This window comes from Beta vulgaris, chromosome 4 (genome assembly GCF_026745355.1).
Source record: "Beta vulgaris subsp. vulgaris cultivar EL10 chromosome 4, EL10.2, whole genome shotgun sequence".
NCBI classification, from domain to species: domain Eukaryota; kingdom Viridiplantae; phylum Streptophyta; class Magnoliopsida; order Caryophyllales; family Amaranthaceae; genus Beta; species Beta vulgaris.
Window position 1 is genome coordinate 43,932,485 of NC_079205.1, and position 11,864 is coordinate 43,944,348.

The window sequence follows — 11,864 nt, forward strand, 5'->3', positions numbered from 1 at the left end:
CGAAAATCCGCCGATCCGATCCGAAATTTCGGATATCCGATCCGATTTTAAGATTTCGGATATTTCGGATCGGGTATCCGGAAAAAATTTCGGGTTTTCTGATCGGATACGGATCGTGATTTTTCAAAAATTTCAACGGACCCGATCCGAAAATCCGGTGATCCGATCTGAAAACCCGGTGATCCGATCCGAAAAGATCGGATATCCGAAAATTTCGGATCGGATTCGGATCGCAATTTCCCCGATCCGAAATTTTCGGATATCCGAATTTTCGGATCGGATCCGATCCGATATCCGACAATGAACACCCCTAATCATCGGTCGTACCTGAAGGCTTTTTGGATGAACCTTCAAGAGCCTTGTGACAGCCACTTTGAACCAACATGGCTTTCATCTTTAATTGCCGGAGGCCAAAATTTACTTGCCTATCAAATTTCTCAATATCGAATTTCATTGGCATAATAAAAAAAAAATTAAACTCGTTCTATAAACACCTAAGATCTTAAACAACCAAGCTTTGATACCAGTTTGTTAGAAAACGGGGTGTTGTAATTTGATTAATGCGGAACAACTCAATGAAATAATAAGGATGAGAAAAATAATAAAGAAGATAAACAGAAAGAACACAAGGATTTACGTGGTTCAGTCAAAATAGACCTACGTCCACAGGTGGGGGATTTCTTCACTATAATGGAGAAAAACTAGAGAGAATAATACAAGGAGTCCTAAAAATACTAGAGGCTAAAAGTGTTTCAAAAGGTGTGTGTTAAATAATGAACACCAGAAAGCCCTATTATAACATAAGGAACCCCATACAAAACCCTAAAAGATAAATAAAAAACCGAAATAAGTCAAAACCTGTCCAAGCTAAGCCGTCCAATCGGGTCGGGTGACATCACCCAATCGAACGATCAATTTCTCCAACCTTGCTGACGTCTCAGGCCTGATCGGGCGACGTTCACCCGATCGTAATTCGCGACGGTCGCCCAATTGAGCGTACCCGCCCGATCCGGTCGGGCGAGGCCTGCGAAAACCGATTTTGACGAGTTGAAGGCACTGAACTTTAACACTAAGGATAAACGAAAAGGAGAGAAATAGACAATTGTATCCTTAATGATAATTAACCAGGGAGGAAATAATGGAAATGTTGTGAGGATATACAATTATTTGCCATCTTATTTCTCCTCCATATTAAACCTAGGAAAATGCTTGTCTTAAATCTCTTTTTTAACAGGAAAAGGAAGACTATCATTAATAAATTAACATACGACATCTACAATAATAATAACTTTTATGTAAAAGATAATCTAAAACATAAAAATGAAATTTATCATTCAATGTACTAATATAAACGCTTTAATTGAAGCCGTTTTTTTTATATTATAATAATGCAACCATAAGCGAAATTCGATTACTCAACGCCTTTTACGTTAGATGTTATAGTAAATTGGAATCTAACCTTCATCTTAGTATTCCAACAATAAACGAAAGAATATTATTGAGCTTCAACCAATAAGTATGAATTCCCACATCTTCAACTTCAAAACTAACCAAAAATCCAAGACTCATGACGACAGTAGATAAAACAATCATATTGATGGAAACAAACCTCATAATAAAGGGGAAAATTATCAAAAATAAACTATAAATAAATAAAACAATCAATCAAGCAAAGAAAATATATTTAGGACTTTCCACTGGTATAACAATCGACGAAATTCCCCTACAAGAACACTAATGAAGACTAAATTTTGAGAGAGAGGCTATAGTTTGGGAGTGAGTAAAGGAGATAAATTGCCACATCATTTCGTAGGGGCTCAATTATTTTAGTAGTGGAAAAACATTATCTTAAATCTTAATATTACTGTTCAAAAGACAAATATACAAGAAGGTTTAAAACCCTCGATCCTCACCTCTCACCACTCTTCACATAAAAGGTTAATACAATCTCTTAAATGATGTTTAATAATAATTATTCATTAATTTTAAATTTGTACTTTTTGAAAATGAGTTTCAAAGTTAATAATATCCTTCCCAATTTTTTTTTGAAGTATCTCAATATGATTATGTTTCTTTATACATAAGACATACGGTTAGTGTTTTCACAGTTTGACCACACAAATAATTTCTTTTGACGATATAAGTATACATTAACAAATAACTTCATGTATTATAGTCATTCGTTTCTTTTTAGATGAAACGTTTGTCTTTTCGGGGTCAAACTTCAATAATTTGGATTATATAACCGTTAATTGCATAATTTTAATAATAGTAATTTACTCCTTGTTGCCATGTCATTCCATCATTTCTCAGTACGTAATACCGGAAAACAAAATTCCATAAAGTTTTATTGTCAACAACAAAAAAATAAAAAAATATTCACATGTAAGGTCATGCGTGGTTGGTTGTTAGTTGTTAGTTATCAAATATATCAGGAAGTCAGTAGTGGCTCTTAGTATATTAATTCGACGTTTAATAAAATACTATCAGCTATTGGTCAGCTTGACCATTATTCGGGATAATCTTAATTTATGAACCCATGGTTGAGTATTAAAGACACTTGTTATTTAGAAAGCCATATTTATGTGATTGAGACACTTGTTATTCATCAATTATTCGTCAATCAACCCCTATTTGTGTGTGGGTTAAATTGTACTTTTTGTCAAAAAGTAAAATAATGATCTCTGGCAAACCGTAAAAGTTGCATCGTTTAGCGTATTTTGCTAGCTTTTTTCCCCAAAAAAAGTGCAAATGTATTTATTAGAACCGTTATGTTTGTATTTACGACACTAGCTATTTATAAATCAACCCATGTTTATATATTTGATACACTTGTTATTTATAAATCAATACCTGTTTGCCTGTGTTAATATGCTGAGATTACTAAATAATCCCTGATAATATGATAATGGTCAGGATGACCCCTAACTGATAGGGTTTTATCTTTGCTCATGTTACTTTAGAGTGAACCAAGAATTTTGTTCTTTTTAAGGTTGGAACTAAAATATACCAGCACATCTTTACTTTTAAAAAAACTAATAATGTATGTGCTCAAACCATTATATTTATAATCGCAATTTGAATGGTAGGATCATGCGATCCAATTTTAGCAAAAACGATCTGAACCGCAAGTAGAATCACTGGACTTCTGGGATCGGAGCAGGATCAAACAAGACCGTATAGGATCGTAAAGGATAGGTAGTTCCTACTTTTCACTTAAATTGTTGAATGTTTGATCATGATAATGTAGGATTGTAACAGGATGCGGTAGGATATATAACATCGAACGATCTTACTTTTTATTATTAAAATGATCCCAAAAGCAAAAAAAAGTTTTTTCTAACCCCAAAAAATATAACCCAACTTCATAAACACAAAATTTATTTTTAATATAATCTCTCTTACGAAAATATTATGTGAGAAAAACTATGTTTTTAGCATTGAGATGTGTATTTAGGCTATGTTCAGTTCACCTTATTTTTGCTTATTTCAGATCTAATCAGATCAGATCAGATCAGATCAGATCAGATCAGAAAAAATAAGTTCAGATCAGATCAGATCAGAAAAAATAAGTTCAGATCAGATCAGATCAGATCAGATCAGATCAGATCAGACCAGATCAGATCAGATCAGATCAGTTCAGATCATATCATGCTTATATTTAAAAACTCATTATTATTAAATATCTTTCACTACATATTAATAAAAATTATAATAATTGAATATTAATAAAGTACTCATTGAGACGAATCAAACAAGACCCCACATGACTATATTTTTTCTTATATATTGAGAAAAATCTAAAAGATTATCTCTAATTGTGAATAGTGTCAAGATTCTAAGTGAGAAAAATAAAAAAATACAAAGGGAGTATTATTATTTACTAGTACATTTGTTCAAAAGAATTATTATTATTGTTGTTGTTGTTGCACTTATTAATTATTAATATTGGTAATTATTATTAATCTTGTTGTTACCATTATAAATGTCATTGTTATTATTATATTAAGTTATTTTGTTGTTATTAATTAATAGAAAATTAAAAGCCACGTGTTAAGAACATAAGATTGATGCAAAAATAAGAAATATATAAAATATGATATCTCAAATTCATGACAACGAAACTACTAAGTTTGGATTACATTTCAAAATAAGCTAAGTGTGAGATACAAATTATTATAAATTTAGATTCGGTATACCTGTTCCTACCGAATTCCAAATCTCTCTAGCTATTTGAAGTTGCACGATATTTATTTATTTTTTGCTCAAGTCATAGTTGTTTGTATATCTTATTCTATTTTATATGGAAAAAAAAGAGTTGAGTTTGCCGACTTCTCAAGTGTGAAACTTTTTTTTAAGGGAAAGTGTGAAATAACATTGTATAAGTGCTCTTATAAAATAATGACTTGAGTTATATAATTATTTTAGTAATAATAATAATTATGATTATAATTATTATTGCTGTGCTTATAATAATGATAATAATAATAATTATTATTATTAATAAAAGTTGTAATAGAAATAAAATGATAATAATAGTAATACTATAAAGAAGATCTTATAATGTATTGCATAATAATGATTTACAAAGTAATAATATATTTTATATAAGATAAGATCTTGTAAATCACATCAGTTCAGATCAGATCAGATCAGTTCAGATCAGATCAGATCAGATCAGATCAGATCAGATCAGATCAGATCAGACCAGATCAGATCAGATCAGAAAAAATAAGTTCAGATCAGATCAGATCAGAAAAAATAAGTTCAGATCAGATCAGATCAGATCAGATAAGTTCAGATCAGAAAATTTCAGGTGAATCAAACATAGCCTTAGTCATTTAGTAACATTTTTTTTGCTCCTCTTTGCAAATTTGTAGGATCTTATATCCTACTATCAGATTTGATTCAATCCTATCACATCACATGGATCCAAAGTGGGATTTCAACCTGACAACAATGGCTCAAACTACATAAATTTATATGAGGACAAATGAATAATTTTTTTTTTTTGAAGGTAATGAATAATTATGTTTATTTATCATGTAAATTATCCGTTAATTATATAATGAAATTGTATTTATATATTTATCAAAAAAGTTACGAACCATACACAAAATGCGGTGAGCGTGGATCGAACACGCGACCTTCAGATCTTCAGTCTGACGCTCTCCCAACTGAGCTATCCCCGCAGATTATTAACTTTTTCATCCAGCTGAATACTTTGCTAGTTATGAAGCGATTTGATTGAGTCGCATGGCACCATGCCTGGGTTAAACTTCAAAATATAAACTAACTAATTCTAATTCGTAACAGGGATCTATGCGGCTATGCCAACAAAAAAAGGAAAAGAAACCAAAAATTTGGTACTATTATTCTTCTATTTGTTTTAGCGCGTTCTCTTCACCTTAATAAATTACGTTTTAGGTCCAATAAATTCAGTTTAGTCCAATTTTAATCAGATCCAATCAGGACAATACGTTCCAATCAGATCCAATCGTTCCAATAAGTTTCAATAAGGTTCAACTAATCAATGATTGATAAATTTGAGTATATCTGTAACATGTCACCCTTATATTCTTTAAGAGCTCATCTTATATATAAATAGTTAAACTATAATACTACTCGTTTAGTCGTGTGTTATGATTTTATTTGGTTATTATTGGCTCCAAATATATATTGGAAACCTACTATACCGTTATTCCTAGTGTAGCTCGTATCTCTTACAGTGTTAATATAGTTATCATTTGTATTTTATATTTATATATAGGTTGTATAAATAATTATTATTACATCTTGTAACATCTAAAAGTGCATATATTTTTATTTTCTAGGTTGTATAACTCTATGATAAATGACAAATCTATCCTTCAATTTTTTAAATCATACTACGAGGAATCTCCTATATATGAAAATTTTAATATGTTAAGTTAGGTTAAAAGTCATACTTAAGGTCATATAAGAGAGCGCTATTTTTAATTTGAAATTAGGCAAGTCAAGCCGAATACTAATAAGAGAAAGAACCACCTTTTTGAGCTCAATGATGAGTTTTAAGGGGTCATGGTTAGTAAACGCGACCCCACTTTATTAAACGTAATCATAAAAACCCTCATCATCATATTCTCTCTAAAAAACCTTCTCTCTAAAAATATTCTCTGCTTCCCACAGTTAGAGAAACATAAATTGCAAAAGACCTAATTAACAATTTTGAATTTGATACTCAATGGACGATAATTTTGAACTAAACGAAAAATCTAATGTAAGTAATTCGATTTTTTTTATTTCTTCCGTAACTAATCAATTTCGTGCAATTTTCATAAATTACTTAGCACTATTTCGTGCAATCCTCAAAAACATATTACTTTGTTTCGTGCAAATGGAACGAAATAGGTTGAACTGTTTCCTGATGATTGTATGAAACAAATACAACTGCTTCGTGTAAATTGTATAAAATAACATAATCTGTTTAATACAGCTTGCCCGAAATAGGTTAAAGTGTTTCGTGTATATTATTTACCGAAATCCTACATAAAGAGATCTAATTATTGTATGAAATTAAGGTAAAAGGAGTGAGGTATTCCAAAGAATATGAACCGTGAACATGAGGCAATTTTAGTCACCTACTGTTTATAACACAAAAGAAGTTTAATTGGTTATAAGTTATAACTACTATTGGAATTTGGAAGAGATCATATAACACTTCTATGTACTACTTGGAAGAGCTTAAGCTATAAAGTCACCTGCTTGCTTTATTAACTTTGTTCGTTAGGGATCACAGTGCCTAATCTTGGACAAGGACATCAGAGCCATGTGGTACTGTGTATATCTGTTCATGCTTGTTTATTGGTCAGTGGATGACAAACTCCCAGCTCTGCATTATTTGTCGCAGCAACTTCTATTTCAGATATTTTTCCTATCTAGCTTCCTGAAACACTGTGGTATTGATGATGTGTAAATTGAAAGTAGATTGTTGTAATTTAAAAGCTTGGGTTTCAACTCAAGTGTTTCTTTCTTGCTCGACGGTAGTAACCTCTTCATCCCAATTATATGAAAAAGTAGTGTTGAACCCTAGTTTTGATAATGACAAAGAAACAAAGGAACAAACTAAGTAGTGAACTAATGAATTATTTAAGTGTATGGTGTCTAAGGTATCAATGCAAGGAACTGGGAGAATACAAAGTCAATGAAGAAGTCAAGAGAGGATTTCAAAGGCTAAGTAAAGAAGTTTCTATGTTGATACTGGAGCAAGCATTGGATCAAGAATAAAAGCTAGGCGTTTTATTTTCTAGTTCCAATGTAAAGGAACAAAGAAAGAATGGTAAGGAACTGTGGCAGAATATTTGAGAATGAAGCGTTTGTTCCTCTGTAAGGAACAAACTCAGTGGCACTTAGTAAATATGTTAAAGGAACTGAACTAATATAAGGAACTAGACTTAGGCGTGTACTTAGTGTAACGATTAAAAGATAATGGAGTAAGTCATGCCTAGATTATAGGAAATTAGTTATTTCTAATTTCAAATGATAAAATCAGTTTTAGAAAGAAAATCTGTTTTGGAAAAGATTTTATTTTTCGGAAAATAAGAAAATAAATATCCGGTTGTTAGAAAGATTTTATTTCAAAGATATTATTTTCTTAAAGATTAGAAATTCAGATTTAAAGATAAAAAGAGTTTATAAAAACTGATTTTCGGATAATGTTGAAGGAACTCCTATTATTTAGGAGTAATGGCTGCATTTTATCCACGTTCATTTATAGTTCATGGGATCATGGACATGATGTAAAACGTGTTCCTTAGGGGAAGGAACATCATGGGTAAATGGATTAAAACGTGTACTCTAACATTATTCCCACGTTCTTCATGATTACCACTATAAATATAGAAATCTTGATAAGTTCCAAATTGTGTCTGACTAAGTAATTAAGTGAGTTTAACTTATTAAGTGTCAGTGCCTTCATTCTCTCATAATAGCCATTTGTTCTTTGCCTTCTTACTCTAATTCCACTAAGCTTATTTCGATCAATTGTATTTTGGTTTTTGGGGTAAGGGAACTTTGAGTGAAGTTCTGTAAGAGAAAGGCTTTGAGTGAAGCTTGTATGTGTGAGAAAACTTCGAGTGAAGTTGAGAGGAACTGCTGTTAAGGGAACAGTGGTTCAGGAACTTGAGTTTAGGAACTCAAGGTAGGGCTCGAGTTAGAATTAGGTTGTAACAGAGTTGTTTGGCCTAATTAGTGAAAGTGTTGAGTTTAAAATCCCTAGTGGTCGAGGTTGTTTCTTCTTGTTGGGCCCAAGAAGTTTTCCTCGTAAAAATCCCTTGTGTTCCTTTAGCTTGTTTATTCGTTTAAGTTTTAATTTCCGCAAAAAGTTACGTTTATTTCTACACCTACAATTCACCCCCCCTCTTGTAGTGTTCCTAGGGAAATAACAAGTAGCAACCTCTTCATTCCAGTTATATGAAACAGTAGCAATCACTTCATCCTTATTATATGAAATAGTACCAATCATTTTGTTTAATACACATGAAGTAGTAAAAGCTATTGCATTCAATTTATATGAATTTCTAACAAACCAATCATATAACAAACCAACTTCGAAGAAAAATGCAGAAAGTTAACTTAAAAACAAATTTGTGACATTTGAGACACATAAAGGAGAGAAAATGTTCCTGCGCTTACTTGCAGTTTATTACTTGTCTCTCAATTATTGGCTCAGCATAAGTTTATTATATTCTTCATTGATAAACTATGTACTATTTAAGACCTCACTTTAAAGATACTGATTGAAGCGGGAGTGCAGTCGAGCGAGGTCTATGTTTTCAAGCCTGTTCGTGGAAGCTAAGCTCTCTCATGCCAATAAAGTGACTATGGTTGATGATGTGAGTTTGCTATGGCATCATCGTTTAGGTCACCATCTCTTAAAGTGCTTTCTTATTTACGTGGAGTAGCCGGTGTTCATAGTCATAAGTGTGATTTGGATTGTCATATTTGTTTTATGGGTAAACAACACATAATTCTTTTCCTTTGAGTAATAACAAGGCAATTGCCATTTTTTACTTGATTCATTGTGATATTTTGGGTACTAATAAAGTTTTTGCTCATTGTGGTTCTCGATACTTTCTTACTATTGTTGATGATCATTCCAAAGCTACTTGGGTTTATTTAATTGCTCATAAATCCGAGGTTCCATAACTTGTTCATAATGTTTATGTTATGGTTAAAACGTAATTTAATTTGAACATTAAAGTATTGCATAATGATAATGGTCAAGAATTTCTTAGTTTGAAAAAGTTTTTTGCTTAGAAAGGCATGTTGCATCAAACTAGTTGTATTGATACAGTCATTGTCATTAAATCCCATTCCGGGTCTTACGATCCTACAATTATACGATCCGAAAGGACCCTTTCGATCCCGATCCTATATAGAATCTTAATTTAATAGCATCTTTCAATCTTACACAAGTACCAAAATTAACATGTATGGTAGAATCATAACACGATTCTACGATTCGATTCTATCAAAAATTTCACAAAACAATTCGAAATATTATCACATACTTTACGTTTCCAAGCTCGTTTACCATATTTTTTTTGGGGGGGGGGGGACTGTGTTAAGGATGTTGCTCATCTTATTTATCTCACCCATACTCCTGTATTGCATGACAAAACTCCCTATGAGTGTCTTTATGCTATTCCTCCTTCGTATGATAATATCAGTGTGTTTGGGTGCATGTGTTATGTTGCCTCATCGTGTAACACCGAGCCACACAGAGTCGAGTATATCTTCACCAATGCGCAACTCTAGGAAGCTTGTCGGGGCGCGCATGAGTGAGGGCAAAATGCGCCGAAAAAACTTGTGTAGGTTATTGAGGACAATTGTTGACCCTGGATGTGCATTGGTGACGATAGAATCGGCTCTGAAAGAGTCGGGCTATTACAAATGGTATCAGAGCAATCCTACGACTGCATGTTGGGGCGACCCTAAGGCCGAATATTAGGAGTCCTCAGACGCCTAGTGGGGGAGGATTCTGGGGCTGGATTATCATAAGGAGCGACCCAGAGATCGTCAGACCGAATATTAGGAGTCTCCGACGATCATTCTTGAGGCTGGGGCGACCCACAGACCGTATGCCGAATATGTGGAGTCATTAGGCGCAACGAGGGCATTGCTGTTCTCAAGTGGGGTGTATGTAATACCACTCATGATTGCTTTAAAGGGATTTAACAGGATACTCATTCCAACAAGATGCATCTTTATTTTAAAGAGCTCATTTCCTTAGTTACTCCACAGTTAAGCGTGCTTGGTGACCTCCTGGGAAGTTTATCGGTGTGCGCATGAGTGAGGACAAAATGCGCCAGAAGAACTTGTGTTGGTTATGAGGACAGTTGTTGGCTCTGGATGCGCATTGGTGACGATAGACCTGGCTCCGGAAGAGTCGGGGTGTTACACATCGTCCTCGTGTGAAGGATAAGTTTTATTCTTAGTCTCGAAGATGTAACTTTTTTGGATATCCTTTTGGTAAAAAAACGTTGGTGATATGTCTATTTTATACAGAGATTTTACCTCCGTCCCTCATTCATTATTGGTCTTAAATGCGCTCTTCGGAGCCATTTTTAGTACTAATGTGCTCCTTGTAGTGTGTTTGTATTTTCAGATTGATCGTTGTAGGAATTTGCACGTTTTAGTGCATTTCCTACTCATTTATATCACTACAAGAGATGATGTACTTTCGAGAGCACGAGCATTGAGTTGGAAGAGTTTTGAAGCAAAGCGAATAATAAAGGAAGTAGGAAAATGACTTCAGTCCACTCTTTTTATTATATCTCAAGTTATACAAATCCAAATAGAGTGATTTCAATTGTGTTAGATTCTACATTTCAAGAGCTTTCCAACGAGTGGTCATTTGCCTAATTCCGACGAGTAACGAAGAAGTTATGGCGTTTTAAAGATTGAGATTTTGTGCAGTCTGACGACCGCCCGACCGGGCGAAATCCGCCCGGGCGGTCGGGCGAATGCTACTTAGCCAATTTTCAGAAGATTAATGCAGCCAAAAGAGTATTACATGCGGGCCCGACCGGGCGAAATCCGCCCGGGCGGTCGGGCGAGGCGAACGAAGACCTGCTGAAAGGCGCCCGGTCAGGCGCGACGAAGAATTATAATACCTGACGACCGCCCGACCGGGCGAAATCCGCCCGACCGGTCGGGCAAGACGATCTTTGAGCGTTTTAAGCGCGTGTTGCGCCAGATTTATGAGACATATAAATACCTATTTTCTTAGAATTAGAAATTACGCCTTTTTACTAGAGAATACATTTTATAACTTTTTAGAGAGCTTTTGAGTTTACTCCATTGTTGAACATTGATTACTACGCTTTGATTCCTTCAAGTAAAGACTAAGTTTTCTTAATCTCTTCTTTCCTTTCATTATTATTATGTCTTTTAATTTGTTTATTATTTGCTTTGTTATCTCGATTATGAGTGAGTAGTCTATTAATCTAGGGTTAAGTAAAACCCTAGCAATGATTTAATATGTGAATTCCTCCATTAATCCCAAGTTTATATGATCAATTGTTCTTGTTTGATTGGATTGTTCTTATGCTCATTATCATACTAGGAATAGGTGATTTTGATTTGACTCCGTATATCTTATTTTCAATGGGAATTGAATCTAGATGGTTTTGTTGATCCAATCAATGGCATGAGTGTCTCCTATGGGAATAGTTAGATAGGATTGCTAGGAATTTAATTGTGATGCTATGCTTAATGCCTCTTTCTTGCATGATTCTATGGGAATAGGTTTGATTGCTTGTTTAGAGTAGCCATTGGTACTCGGGAGAGATCTTTGGTAATTATAGGGTGCATTACTCCTC

The 11,864-nt window shown here is 33.6% G+C and overlaps 1 non-coding gene across 1 annotated transcript; it reads right to left on the reverse strand.

Moving 5' to 3' along the window:
* Nucleotides 1-5,119: 5,119 nt before the first annotated feature.
* Nucleotides 5,120-5,192, reverse strand: TRNAF-GAA (transfer RNA phenylalanine (anticodon GAA)). The gene has a single exon. It is a non-coding gene; the product is annotated as a tRNA-Phe (tRNA).
* Nucleotides 5,193-11,864: the final 6,672 nt, after the last annotated feature.